Raw genomic sequence first — 13,749 nt, 5'->3', positions numbered from 1 at the left:
GTGGTTTGGTATTCTCTATTTGACTGGAGAGCTATAGTGGTTTGGTGTTCTCTATATGACTGGAGAGTTGTAGTGGTTTGGTGTTCTCTATTTGACTGGAGAGTTGTAGTGGTTTGGTGTTCTTTATTTGACTGGAGAGTTATAGTGGTTTGGTGTTCTCTATTTGACTGGAGAGTTATAGTGGTTTGGTGTTCTCTATTTGACTGGAGAGTTATAGTGGTTTGGTGTTCTCTATTTGACTGGAGAGTTGTAGTGGTTTGGTATTCTCTATTTGACTGGAGAGTTGTAGTGGTTTGGTGTTCTCTATTTGACTGGAGAGTTGTAGTGGTTTGGTATTCTCTATTTGACTGGAGAGTTGTAGTGGTTTGGTGTTCTCTATTTGACTGGAGAGTTGTAGTGGTTTGGTATTCTCTATTTGACTGGAGAGTTGTAGTGGTTTGGTGTTCTCTATTTGACTGGAGAGTTATAGTGGTTTGGTGTTCTCTATTTGACTGGAGAGTTGTAGTGGTTTGGTGTTCTCTATTTGACTGGAGAGCTATAGTGGTTTGGTATTCTCTATTTGACTGGAGAGTTATAGTGGTTTGGTGTTCTCTATTTGACTGGAGAGTTGTAGTGGTTTGGTATTCTCTATTTGACTGGAGAGTTATAGTGGTTTGGTATTCTCTATAGTGGTTTGGTATTCTCTATTTGAGTGGAGAGCTATAGTGGTTTGGTATTCTCTATTTGACTGGAGAGTTATAGTGGTTTGGTACTCTCTATTTGACTGGAGAGTTATAGTGGTTTGGTATTCTCTTAAGGATCTGTATTGATTCAAGTGTGTGTGCTGGCGCACGCCAGTGTGTCTGTTTGTATTTGTGTGTTTGTCCCTCACCCGTGTCTCTGCTTGTGCCTTCCCTCCAGTTCTAGCCGACATCTCCAAAAATCGGACAGGGTTGTTATCCCATCTGGAGCAGACAGACCCATTAGACCCCATGGAGGACCACTCCAAGTCAAGGGAACCTGTCCTGAGTGCTAACAGCTAACAGCTAATCAACAGACTGTCACCACTGATGGATTCATTAGCTAGCTCCTGTTTACATTCTAATCGCTAATCAGGGTTAAATATTTATAACTTGACCTTTCTCTAGAGTTCATTAACATGTGGTTATTAAGTCTTTTTTTGGGGTGGGGAGTGGGGTTGTCGCTGGCGTCCTGAGGCGATTATTGAGTTAGATTATGCCAGCGTTCAGATGAGGTAAACGGATGTAGGTTGACTTTGGTGTAATGTAAATTACATTGGTGTTATCAGTGGTCGTGTGTGTGTGTGTGCTTGCATGCGTTGGTGTCAGAGACAGCGAACGAGGAGGCTTGTATTGTTGACAGAGCCTGGAGGGGAGAGCGACAACCATCTTATCAGTCCAGAGAAAGGTAATTGTCTTTCATCGACAGACAGACAGGGAAATGGGGACAGGTTCATATTGACCAAAGAAAGGACGTATCCTTGCTTTGTGTGCACAGCGCTCTGGCTTTAGCTGACCATAGTGATTGGATTGTTGCTGCTCGCTGGGTAACACACACACACACACACACACACACACACACACCTGCAGTCGACCTCTATTACAGCCTATAAGCGTATTCATATTGTAGGGTAGAAGGTTGCGGTCGACCTCTATAGCAGCCTATAAGCGTAGTCATATTGTAGGGTAGAAGGTTGCAGTCGACCTCTATAGCAGCCTATAAGCGTAGTCATATTGTAGGGTAGAAGGTTGCAGTCGACCTCTATAGCAGCCTATAAGCGTAGTCATATTGTAGGGTAGAAGGTTGCAGTCGACCTCTATAGCAGCCTATAAGCGTAGTCATATTGTAGGGTAGAAGGTTGCAGTCGACCTCTATAGCAGCCTATAAGCGTAGTCATATTGTAGGGTAGAAGGTTGCGGTCGACCTCTATAGCAGCCTATAAGCGTAGTCATATTGTAGGGTAGAAGGTTGCGGTCGACCTCTATAGCAGCCTATAAGCGTAGTCATATTGTAGGGTAGAAGGGGGTATGATGTAGACAAATGACAGGGTGGTGTTCCTAGTCTATCTAAAGACAATTACCAGTCCTCCATTAGAAAGTCATCTCAGTGCTGAATCTATAACTCTACAGTGCATACTGCTAAACACAAGAATAGTGGTGTGTGTGTGTGTAATAAGGAAAGAGAGAGGTGGGATGAACACTCAGTGTATTATAGCAAGCTAATGGAATCTGATTATGTACAGTCAATTCCATTTCTAAACTAGTTTCATTCCAGTCCTCATTCTATTCAGCTGTCGTGGCTGTTACAGCTAGAATGGACCATCAAATCATTTCTATGTCCATAACTAGTGATGGTTTGCAAATAGGGACCGATTAGTTCTTGAGTCATTACTGGTTAGAGGTAACAGGAAGATATGCTGTGATAGGTGAAGATAATGTCATTATGATGATTATAATATAATCATCTACAGAGAATTCACATTATGCAGCTGAGACAAAGTCATCAAATATGTTTGGTCACGGTGAAGGGTGTTTGGTCACGTTGAAGGGTGTTTGGTCACGGTGAAGGGTGTTTGGTCACGGTGAAGGATGTTTGGTCACGGTGTAGGGTGTTTGGTCACGGTGAAGGGTGTTTGGTCACGGTGAAGGGTGTTTGGTCACGTTGAAGGGTGTTTGGTCACGGTGAAGGGTGTTTGGTCACGGTGAAGGGTGTTTGGTCACGGTGAAGGGTGTTTGGTCACGGTGAAGGGTGTTTGGTCACGGTGAAGGGTGTTTGGTCACGGTGAAGGGTGTTTGGTCACGGTGAAGGGTGTTTGGTCACGGTGAAGGGTGTTTGGTCACGGTGAAGGGTGTTTGGTCACGGTGAAGGGTGTTTGGTCACGGTGAAGGGTGTTTGGTCACGGTGAAGGGTGTATGTGCCTGTCAATGGGTTGTGCACGAATGTCTGTGCCCCATATTGTCAATGGTGGGTGGGTGTGTGTGTGTGTTTGTGCCACATACACGTGTTAGTTTGCACACTGACACACACATGCGTACTCCTTGCTGGCCACACTCCCTCCCACCTCCTATAATCAGAGCCTGTAGGCAGACAGACATAATTGTGTTATCTCCTTATTTATATTTGTTCACTGAATTGACTGTGAACTGTCCACAACAACCTCTTGGACAAGTGCAGAGCCTGACGCCACTTCTTCCTCATTAACCCAGACTGGGCTGCAGGGGGGCTGATGGGTAGGGGCACCGATCCTCACAACACACACATATTGACACAGCAGGGTATCAGGGAAGAATAGACATGCAACATGTGTGAGAGAGGCCTAGTTAATAGCATATAAATATCATTAGGGGAAGGGAATTAGCCCCTCAGACAACTGCAAATCTATTTGATTTTCATGGTAACAACAGTAGATAATTCTTGACCCGTCTATGCAGAGAAAGAGTAATAATGTCTTTCTCTGTACGCGTCTTCTATTTCTGGTGAAATATCATTGATACCAGGCTGGAAATACAGGGCATTCAGAAAGTATTCAGACCCCTTCCCTTTTTCCACATTTTGTTACGTTACAGCCTTATTCTAAAATGAATTAAATGGTCTTTTTCCCTCATCAATCTACACAGAATACCCCATAATGACAAACCATAAACAGGTTTAAAATATTTTTGCAGAAAAAACAGAAATACCTTATTTGCATAAGTATTCAGACTCTTTGCTATGAGACTCGAAATTGAGCTCAGGTTCATCCTGTTTCCATTAATAATCCTTGAGATATTTCTTCAACTTGATTGGAGTCCACCTGTGGTAAATTCAATTGATTGGACATGGTTTGGAAAGACACACACATGTCTATATAAGGTCCCACAGTTGACAGTGCATGTCAGAGCAAAAACCAAGCCATGTGGTTGAAGGAATTGTCCGTAGAGCTCCGAAACAGGATTGTATCGAGACACAGATCCGGGGAAGGGTACCAAAAATTCTGCAGCAATGAATGTTTCCAAGAACACAGTGGCTTCCATAAATCTAAAATGGAAGAAGTTTGGAACCACCAAGACTCTTCCTAGAGCTGGCTGCCCGGCCAAACTGAGCAATCGGGGAGAAGGGCCTTGGTCAGGGAGGTGACCAAGAACCCGATGGTCATTCTGACAGAGCTCCAGAGTTCCTCTGTGGAATGGGAGAACCTTCCAGAATCTCTGCAGCACTCCACCAATCAGTCCTTTATGGTAGAGTGGCCAGACGGAAGCCACTCCTCAGTAAAAGGCACATGACAGCCCGCTTGGAGTTGGCCAAAAGGCACCTAAAGGACTCTCAGACATGAGAAACAAGATTTTCTGGTCTGATGAAACCAAGATTGAACTCTTTGGTCTGAATGCCAAGTGTCACATCTGGAGGAAATCTGGCACCATCCCTACAGTGAACATTGGTGATGGCAGCATCATGCTGTAGGGATGTTTTTCAGCAGCAGGGACTGGGAGAATTTTGTCAGGATTGAGGGAAAGATGAACGGAGCAACGTACAGGGAGATCCTTGATTGGGCAAAGGTTCACCTTCCAACAGGACAACGACCCTAAGCACACAGCCAAGACAACGCAGGAGTAGCTTCGGGACAAGACTCTGAATGTCCTTGAGTGGCCCAGCCAGAGCCCAGATTTGAACCCGATCGAACATGCTCCCCATCCAATCTGACAGAGCTTGAGAGGATCTCCAGAGAAGAATGGGAGAAACTCCCCAAAGACAGGTTTGCCAAGCTTGTAGCATCATATCCTCATGAAGATTCGAGGCTGTTATCGCTGCCAAAGGTGCTTCAACAAAGTACTGAGTAAAGGGTCAGGAATACTTATGTAAATGTGATATTGCAGGGGGTTTTATTTATAAATTTGCAGAAATGTTGAAAACCTGTTTTTGCTTTGTCATTATGAGGTATTGTGGGATGAAGAAAAAAATGAATGCAATTCATCTTAGAATAAGGCTGTAACAAAATATGGAAAAAGTCAAGGGGTCTGAATACTTTCCGAATGCACTGTATATATATATATATATAGAGAGAGAGGTAGAACCATAACCTATCCTATCTGTCCAGATCTGACAGAGGTCGTTGAGTGGCACTGCGTTGTGCAGCCAGGGTATGCATCTGTACGTTTCTGTGTGCATGCCTTTATGTATGAGAGGGTGTGTGTATATGTTTGCAGCTCTGTGTGAGTGCGTGTGTGTGAGAGTGAGTGTTTGTTCACTGCAGCATCTCTCTCAGGGGGAAGGCATTGAAGAGCCTTTATTTCTGCCTCAGTGGTTCTCTGTAGCAGCAGCCTCTTCCCATGGCTGTAGCACGGCCACAGAGGACATTACACTGGACGATGACTCTCTTTGTGCGTGCGTGCGCGTGCGTGCGTTCGATATCACAGGAGAAAAGGTGGTGGTAGAGGAGCTTGAAATAAGGGATGAGAGAGAGAGAGAGAAAGGGATTGATTGATTATTGATTTTGAAGTAGATGTCAGGAGGTCAGAGAAGTGGAAAGAACACGCTCCGTCTTTCTTTATCACTCCATCACTCCTCTTTCAGCTGAAGGAAGAAAGGAGAAGAGGGGAGAAGCAAAGAGCTCCTTGTTAGTTCTTCATCATTGACTTCCTCTCTCTTCCTTCCTTCTCTCTCTCTCTGCATTCCCTTTCTCCGATCCTCTCTCTTTCTCTGTGGAGCTGTGAGGCCAGACAGGGAGCTTGGAGAGTCACGACAGACACACACACACAGACACACACTACCTTACCACGGTTAATCAGACCAAATCAGCACAAGGCAGAAAAACGCCTTGCCATTTGCAATTCCTAAATCAAACATATGCTCATCAAAACCTGTCTGAGTCAGTCTGCTAAACTGCTAAAATAAATGGTGTTTCACTAAATCATGTTCCTCCTCCAAGGAAAAAAACAGCCAATCAAACGGCTCATTTCCATTCAAATAAAGCTGATCCAAGAAGTCCTATTAATGATCAGATGTGGATGAAGAATAAATTACGTCCAACTGGATGCGGAGATCACAGATCTGTGTGTGTGTGTGTGTGTGTGTGTGTGTGTGTGTGTGTGGCTATGAGTCAACAGAAGACTGACACTCAATTATTCCATTAAAATAGAAACAGTGATGCCACATTGTGACTGAGTCAACATCCACTCAGCCTCATGAAGTTGACTTTACACTGCACAGCCAATAAGCAGCATTATTAGTTTGGTGGTGGTGGGAGGGGCTTGCTGACTGCAGCAGTGAGGCCTTTCCTGACTCACACACAGTAAAGAACTATATGTTACTCCAGCTTCTCCCTATCACGTTTACAGTAGTGGGTGACAAACACTTGGGTGTGGGAAACTGTTCTTTAAATATTGTAAGATTGAATGAATGTTTCAATGTACAGTATATATATTGTTTTGTGTGTCCACGTTGAATTATACATGGAATATATAATATATGAACATATGTGTAGCGGAAGAGTACGAAGACAGCTGCAGCCCTCACCACTGTGAGGAGAGTCCCATCCTCCCTTCTCTCTCCCTCTCTTTCTGTCTCTGTCTCTCTCTGTCTCCCAGCCAGGTGCAGGAGAGTCCCATCCTCTCTCTCCCTCTCTTTCTGTCTCTGTCTCTCTCTGTCTCCCAGCCAGGTGCAGCAGAGTCCCATCCTCCCTTCTCTCTCCCTCTCTTTCTGTCTCTGTCTCTCTCTGTCTCCCAGCCAGGTGCAGCAGAGTCCCATCCTCTCTCTCTCTCTCCCTCTCTCTCTGTCTCTCTCTGTCTCCCAGCCAGGTGCAGGAGAGTCCCATCCTCCCTTCTCTCTCCCTCTCTTTCTGTCTCTGTCTCTCTCTGTCTCCCAGCCAGGTGCTGGAGAGTCCCATCCTCCCTTCTCTCTCCCTCTCTCTCTGTCTCTCTCTGTCTCCCAGCCAGGTGCAGGAGAGTCCCATCCTCCCTTCTCTCTCCCTCTCTCTCTGTCTCTCTCTGTCTCCCAGCCAGGTGCTGGAGAGTCCCATCCTCTCTCTCTCTGTCTCTCTTTCTGTCTCTTTCTGTCTATCTCTGTCTCCCAGCCAGGTGCTGGAGAGTCTCTCCCTCTCTCTCTCTCTCTCTCTCTCTCTCTCTCTCTCTCTGTCTCCCAGCCATGTGCAGGAGAGTCCCATCCTCCCTTCTCTCTCCCCTTCTCTCTCTCTCTCTCTCTCTCTCTCTCTCTCTCTGTCTCCCAGCCAGGTGTAGGAGAGTCCCATCATCCCTTCTCTCTCTCTCTCTCTCTCTCTCTCTCTCTCTCTCTCTCTCTCTCTCTCTCTCTCTCTCTGTCTCTGTCTCTGTCTCTGTCTCTCTCTGTCTCCCAGCCAGGTGCAGGAGAGTCCCATCCTCCCTTCTCTCTCCCTCTCTCTCTCTCTCTCTCTCTCTCTCTCCGTCTCTCTGTCTCCCAGCCAGGTGCAGGGAAGCCCTTCTCCTTCAACTGTTTACCCTCATTAATCTATCACTGCAGAGAGAGGAGAGATGGGAGAGAGGAGATAAACAGTGAGTTGAGACAAAGCAATAGTGGAGCAGTGAGGGAAAGAGAGGAGCAGGAGAGAGGAGGGCCGTGCTTGTGGAAGAAGTTTGAAGTAAGAGGAGTGAGAGAATCTATTCCTACAAAACCCCTCTGATTTCCCAAACATTGAACTAATCCATTCCCAATGTTGATATTCCTGACATCTCTACCCATTACTAAAAGACCATCCCAATCCAGCCAGAATGAACCACTCCAGCCCCACAGGGGAACATCAACGCTGTCTGGAAACTCACTATTAGAGGTGACAGATCCTCTCCAGCTCCTCCCCCCGGCCATGGCCACCAATTAATGCCGATACAGGCCAATATGGATGAGAAAATAAATCCTATCTGAGAGAGATGGAGAGATCCTTTCAACGTTCTGCTTTCAATCAATAGAACTGTAATTGATTGCATCAAAACCCTTGATCCCAAGTCACACGTGATTGAGTAATGGCCAGAGAGAGGGAGAGAGAGAGGGAGGGAGAGAGGGAGGGAGAGAGGGGGGGAGGGAGGGAGAGAGGGGGGAGAGAGAGGGAGGGAGGGAGGGGGGAGGGAGGGAGAGAGGGGGGGGGAGGGAGGGAGAGAGGGGGAGGGAGGGAGAGAGGGGGGGGGAGGGAGGGAGAGAGGGGGGGGAGGGAGGGAGAGAGGGGGAGGGAGGGGGGAGGGAGGGAGGGAGAGAGAGGGAGGGAGAGAGGAGGGAGGGAGGGGGGAGGGAGGGAGAGAGGGGGAGGGAGGGAGGGAGGGGGGAGGGAGAGAGAGGGAGGGAGAGAGGAGGGAGGGAGGGGGGAGGGAGGGAGAGAGAGGGAGGGAGAGAGGAGGGAGGGGGGAGGGAGGGAGGGAGAGAGGGGGAGGGAGGGAGAGAGGGAGAGAGGGGGAGGGAGGGAGAGAGAGAGGGGGGGAGAGGGAGAGTACTGTAGACTACTTTATCACTGACCTCAACTCAGTCTCTTAGAGCGTTCACAGTCAGTTCACTGTGTGGAAAAAAACAATTATGCAAAAACAAATTCAATCCCTTATAGACAATTTCCTGGACAAAAGCTTCCCCTGTAATAGTGAAGGTGGAAACTTCACAGTAGAAAACCTTAACAGTATATTTGACCTCTCAGCTTCCCTATCAAATCAAAACATTTCAAGCAGACAACCTAAGAAATAAATTGAGGGGCTCAATGTGAACAGAGCCCCAGGACAGCAACACAAATAGACCCAACCAAATTACAGGAAAACAAAAATATAATTACTTGACACATTGGAAAGTATTAACAAACAAACAGAGCAAACTAGAATACTCTTTGGCTTTGAACAGAGAGTACACAGTGGTAGAAAACCTGACCACTCTGACTGACCCAAAATTAAGGAAATCTTTGACTATGTACAGACTCAGTGAGCATAGCCTTGCTATTGAGAAAGGCCGCCGCAGGCAGACCTGGCTCTCAAGAGAAGACAGGCTATGTGTCATGCCCTGATCTGTTTCACCTGTCCTTGTGCTTGTCTCCACCCCCCTCCAGGTGTCGCCCATCTTCCCCACTTATCCCCTGGGTATTTATACTTGTGTTTTCTGTCTGTCTGTGCCAGTTTGTCTTGTTTTTTCAAGCGTACCAGTGTTTTGTGTCTCAGCTCCTGGTTTTTCCAGTCTCTCTTTTCTAGCCCTCCTGGTTTTGACCCTTGCCTGCTTTCCTGTGCCTTGCCCAGACTCTGTATTTCTGACCTCTACCTGACCGCCGTCCTGTACCCTTGCCCCACTAGTCTGGATTATCGACCTCTGCCTGTCTTGACCTGTCACTTGACCTGTTGTTGTAAATAACATTGTTACTTCAACACATTCTGCTTTTGGGTCTTACTTGATACCTGATAGTACGAACTGGCCCTGACTAACCCAGCAGACTTGGACCAACTCCGCAATGCCATCTCATCCCAAGGAGCCCTCATTGGTAGACACGAAGAGTTGCTTTGTGGTCTGATGGAAGTTGTACACGGACATGGCCGAACGTCACAATCGAGCATTGGCCGCTTTGCGGGAACAATTCCGTGGGTTGCCTACTTGGAGGCCTACCACGACGGTAACCTCCCAGCCCCTCAGTAACCCAGCTGGTAGCAGCGCCGTCACCCCAGTTTCTCGGGAACGGCGGACTATGAACCCAGAAGTTACTCCTGCTTTGGCAGTACTCCCTCAGTGTGGTGGACTATGAACCCAGAAGTTACTCCTGCTTCGGCAGGACTACCTCAGTGTGGTGGACTATGAACCCAGAAGTTACTCCTGCTTCGGCAGTACTACCTCAGTGTGGCGGACTATGAACCCAGAAGTTACTCCTGCTTCGGCAGTACTCCCTCAGTGTGGTGGACTATGAACCCAGAAGTTACTCCTGCTTCGGCAGTACTACCTCAGTGTGGCGGACTATGAACCCAGAAGTTACTCCTGCTTCGGCAGTACTCCCTCAGTGTGGTGGACTATGAACCCAGAAGTTACTCCTGCTTCGGCAGTACTACCTCAGTGTGGCGGACTATGAACCCAGAAGTTACTCCTGCTTTGGCAGTACTCCCTCAGTGTGGTGGACTATGAACCCAGAAGTTACTCCTGCTTCGGCAGTACTCCCTCAGTGTGGTGGACTATGAACCCAGAAGTTACTCCTGCTTCGGCAGTACCACCTCAGTGTGGCGGACTATGAACCCAGAAGTTACTCCTGCTTCGGCAGTACTACCTCAGTGTGGTGGACTATGAACCCAGAAGTTACTCCTGCTTCGGCAGGACTACCTCAGTGTGGTGGACTATGAACCCAGAAGTTACTCCTGCTTCGGCAGTACTACCTCAATGTGGCGGACTATGAACCCAGAAGTTACTCCTGCTTCGGCAGTACTACCTCAGTGTGGCGGACTATGAACCCAGAAGTTACTCCTGCTTCGGCAGTACTACCTCAGTGTGGCGGACTATGAACCCAGAAGTTACTCCTGCTTCGGCAGTACTCCCTCAGTGTGGCGGACTATGAACCCAGAAGTTACTCCTGCTTCGGCAGTACTCCCTCAGTGTGACTATGCGGTGGATTTCCGCTCGCTAGCAGCGGAGGGGGCCTGGAACCCGGATGCGCTTTTCGACACGTTCCTGCACAGATTATCAGAGTAAGTAAAGGATGAGCTTGTAGCCTGAGAACTACTGACTGATCTCAACTCACTCATTGCTTTAACCATCTTGATAGATGGTCGGCTATGGGAACGTAGGAGGGAGAAGATGTCTGATTGCGGTCGCAATCGCTCACTCAAGGATCCCACCTTGCATCTGATGAACTTCGGAAGTCCATGAAGTCTTCGTCCCCGAGAGGATCCGAGCTTACCCGAGTTCCTCCAAGAGCCTCCGAAGACAGCCGTTTTGCCCAGAGTTGGCTGTATTGCGGTACTGCCAGTCATTATGTGTCTACCTGTCCCTTCAAGAGACTTAGCTCATTGGTAGGAATGAGTACTCTGGTGGGTCTTAAGGATCATTTTGCTTCTCTCCCTTCTTGCCCCCCTCTCCATGCCACCCTGCTGTGGGGCGACCAGTCCAAGTCTCTCTAGATAATCATCGACGGAATCATCGACGGAATGGCGTCCGAGCTGGGCATCCCCTCTTCATTCTCATGGACGTTAGAGCACTGGACGGGCGCTCTATAGGCTGGGTCACTCACCATACCTTCCCCATCCACCTATCCACCTCCGCCATTCCCGTGGAGTGCCAGGACCTCCGGGAGGGGTTCAGTAAGGCCCAGGCCACTTCGCTTCCGCAACACCGACCGGTACCCAAGGATGTTAAGCCGGATGCGCTGGCACGCTGCTATAGCCCCGCGGCTACACCCCCGGAAGCCGAGACCTTTCCCCCCCCCCTACTCCAAAATCATTATCCCCTCTGCTGTTTGTGCTCTGTTGCCCTGCACCCTCTGTCAACTTCCTTCTTTTCATGTGTCTAGATGTAAATCCATGTCTCACAGCCCTTTGTCTCCTGTTTCCATATTACAGAGACACATATTTCCCTCAGATTACACAGACCCGCAATGAATTCGAAAACAAATCAAATGTTGATAAACTCCCATATCTACTGGGTGAAATACCAGTGTGCATCATAGCAGAAAGATTTGTGACCTGTTACCACCAGAAAAGGGCAACCAGTGAAGAACAAACACCATTGTAAATACAACCTACATTATATTTATGTTTATTCATTTTCCCTTTTGTACTTTAAGTATTTGCACATCATTACAACACTATATATACACATATACATATGACATTTGAAATGTCTTTATTCTTTCGGAACTTTTGCATGAGTAATGTTTACTGTTGTTTTTTTATTGTTTATTTCACTTTTGTTTATGATCTATTTCACTTGCTTTGGCAATGCTAACGTATGTTTCCCCTGCCAATAAAGCCACAGAGAGAGGAGAGAGGTAGAAAGAGAGAATATTACCTGGGAAATGAGGACTAATCTTTGTGTGTCAGTTTGCCCTGTGCAGCTCCTTCATCTAACTCTGTTTTTGATGTGTGTTGTGATGTGACAGATGTCTAATGAATACAGCGTGAACTACTTTGTGAAGTGAACCACAGTTAGCGTGATACAGTATGCTTTCAGATGTACATCATATGTAGGCTATACCATGTACATATGGTCATATGAAATTCTGCATTTATCCATGACTTGTATAATATGCATTAGATATTAATAGCAAAACTCCACATGTGATACAAGTGAATTAAACCTTGGTTTGTTTGTGGGAAATCTAATTTAATTTGCATTATTTATCCATGCATAATTGCATCCATGGTATATGATCACACCATAGCAACCTGTTCGTTAAAGCTTCACTTCATTTCATGGTGCCACTATTCCAGCTAACTCATTAAACACATACATAACCAACACCTTACAGTTGACTGCAATAACACACAATGTTAATGACATGTATTCATGCATAATGACTAGTCTTGTAGCCCTTCTGAAACAACATGTGGAGAAATCCATTATCAATTTAAAATACCAATGTGTGCTGTTGTATGTTCAATAATTTAACAAGATTAGACAAGACTTCACGGTTCTGGCTCTGGTGATTTCTCTTTCTAGTCCTTGTCATTGCACTCCCCCTCTCGTTTTTAAAAAGAAGAATGATACAAAAATGTGTTGTTAAAAGTTATCTGGGCTGTGGGAGTAATGGGAGTTTACTGTTAAATTATTCTTCTGACATGTATTTGCAGGAACACCTATTAATTAAGAGTCATTACTATGGATCAGGATGGTATAGTGTTGGTGTCAGGTAAATGGGGCTGAAACACTTGAGTGGAACCCAAAAGGGAAGCAACCTTGAAGGATTAATCATGAGATATATATGATGGTGCAGTATGCAGAAAGAGAGAGAGGGGGAGGAGAGAGAGAGGTAGGAAGAGGGGGAGTAGAGAGAGAGAGAGAGAAAAAAATGGAGAGAGGGGGGTAGAGAGAGAGAGGGGGTGAGAGTGAGAGAGAGGGAGTGAGAGAAAGAGGGGGGGTAGAGAGAGAAACAAAGAGAGACGGGGGAGAGAGAAAGAGAGATATTCTGATTCATCTTCATGCTTGTGTCTGTGGATATCAATGACAACATCAAAGGACTTTAGGCAAACTCAGGACATGTCCAAAACAGTGGCAGAAAAAAATCTAACATCTCTTAATTCTCAGAACATTTCTGTTGGCCAGAGATTATGTTCTTCTAACCTCTATTTGTCCAATTTGACAAGTGGTCCGAGAATTCAGCAATGTTTTCTGAACTACATGAGGGCATATCTTTCACCTTTTTACGGGATGAATATGTTAAATGCTCTGCAAATGTTTTTCTAATGATGTGATGTATCTACCAAACCGGACGAGAAATGTTTCCATGTTCTTAGAACGTCTCGTCAGATTGTCCAAGCATGGTCCAATAAGGTCCAAGCATGGTCCAATAAGGTTCAAGCATGGTTCAATAAGGTTCAAGCATGGTCCAATAAGGTCCAAACATGGTCCAATAAGGTTCAAGCATGGTCCAATAAGGTTCAAGCATGGTCCAATAAGGTTCAAGCATGGTCCAATAAGGTTCAAGCATGGTCCAATAAGGTTCAAGCATGGTCCAATAAGGTTCAAGCATGGTTCAATAAGGTTCAAGCATGGTCCAATAAGGTTCAAGCATGGTCCAATAAGGTTCAAGCATGGTCCAATAAGGTTCAAGCACAGTGAACATTCAGCGAAGATGAAAGTTGATTAGTAACA

The sequence above is a fragment of the Oncorhynchus mykiss genome, chromosome 21 (assembly GCF_057628025.1).
Source record: "Oncorhynchus mykiss isolate SJ-2025 chromosome 21, ASM5762802v1, whole genome shotgun sequence".
In the NCBI taxonomy this organism is placed as follows: domain Eukaryota; kingdom Metazoa; phylum Chordata; class Actinopteri; order Salmoniformes; family Salmonidae; genus Oncorhynchus; species Oncorhynchus mykiss.
Note: the sequence above shows the minus strand (reverse complement) of the source record.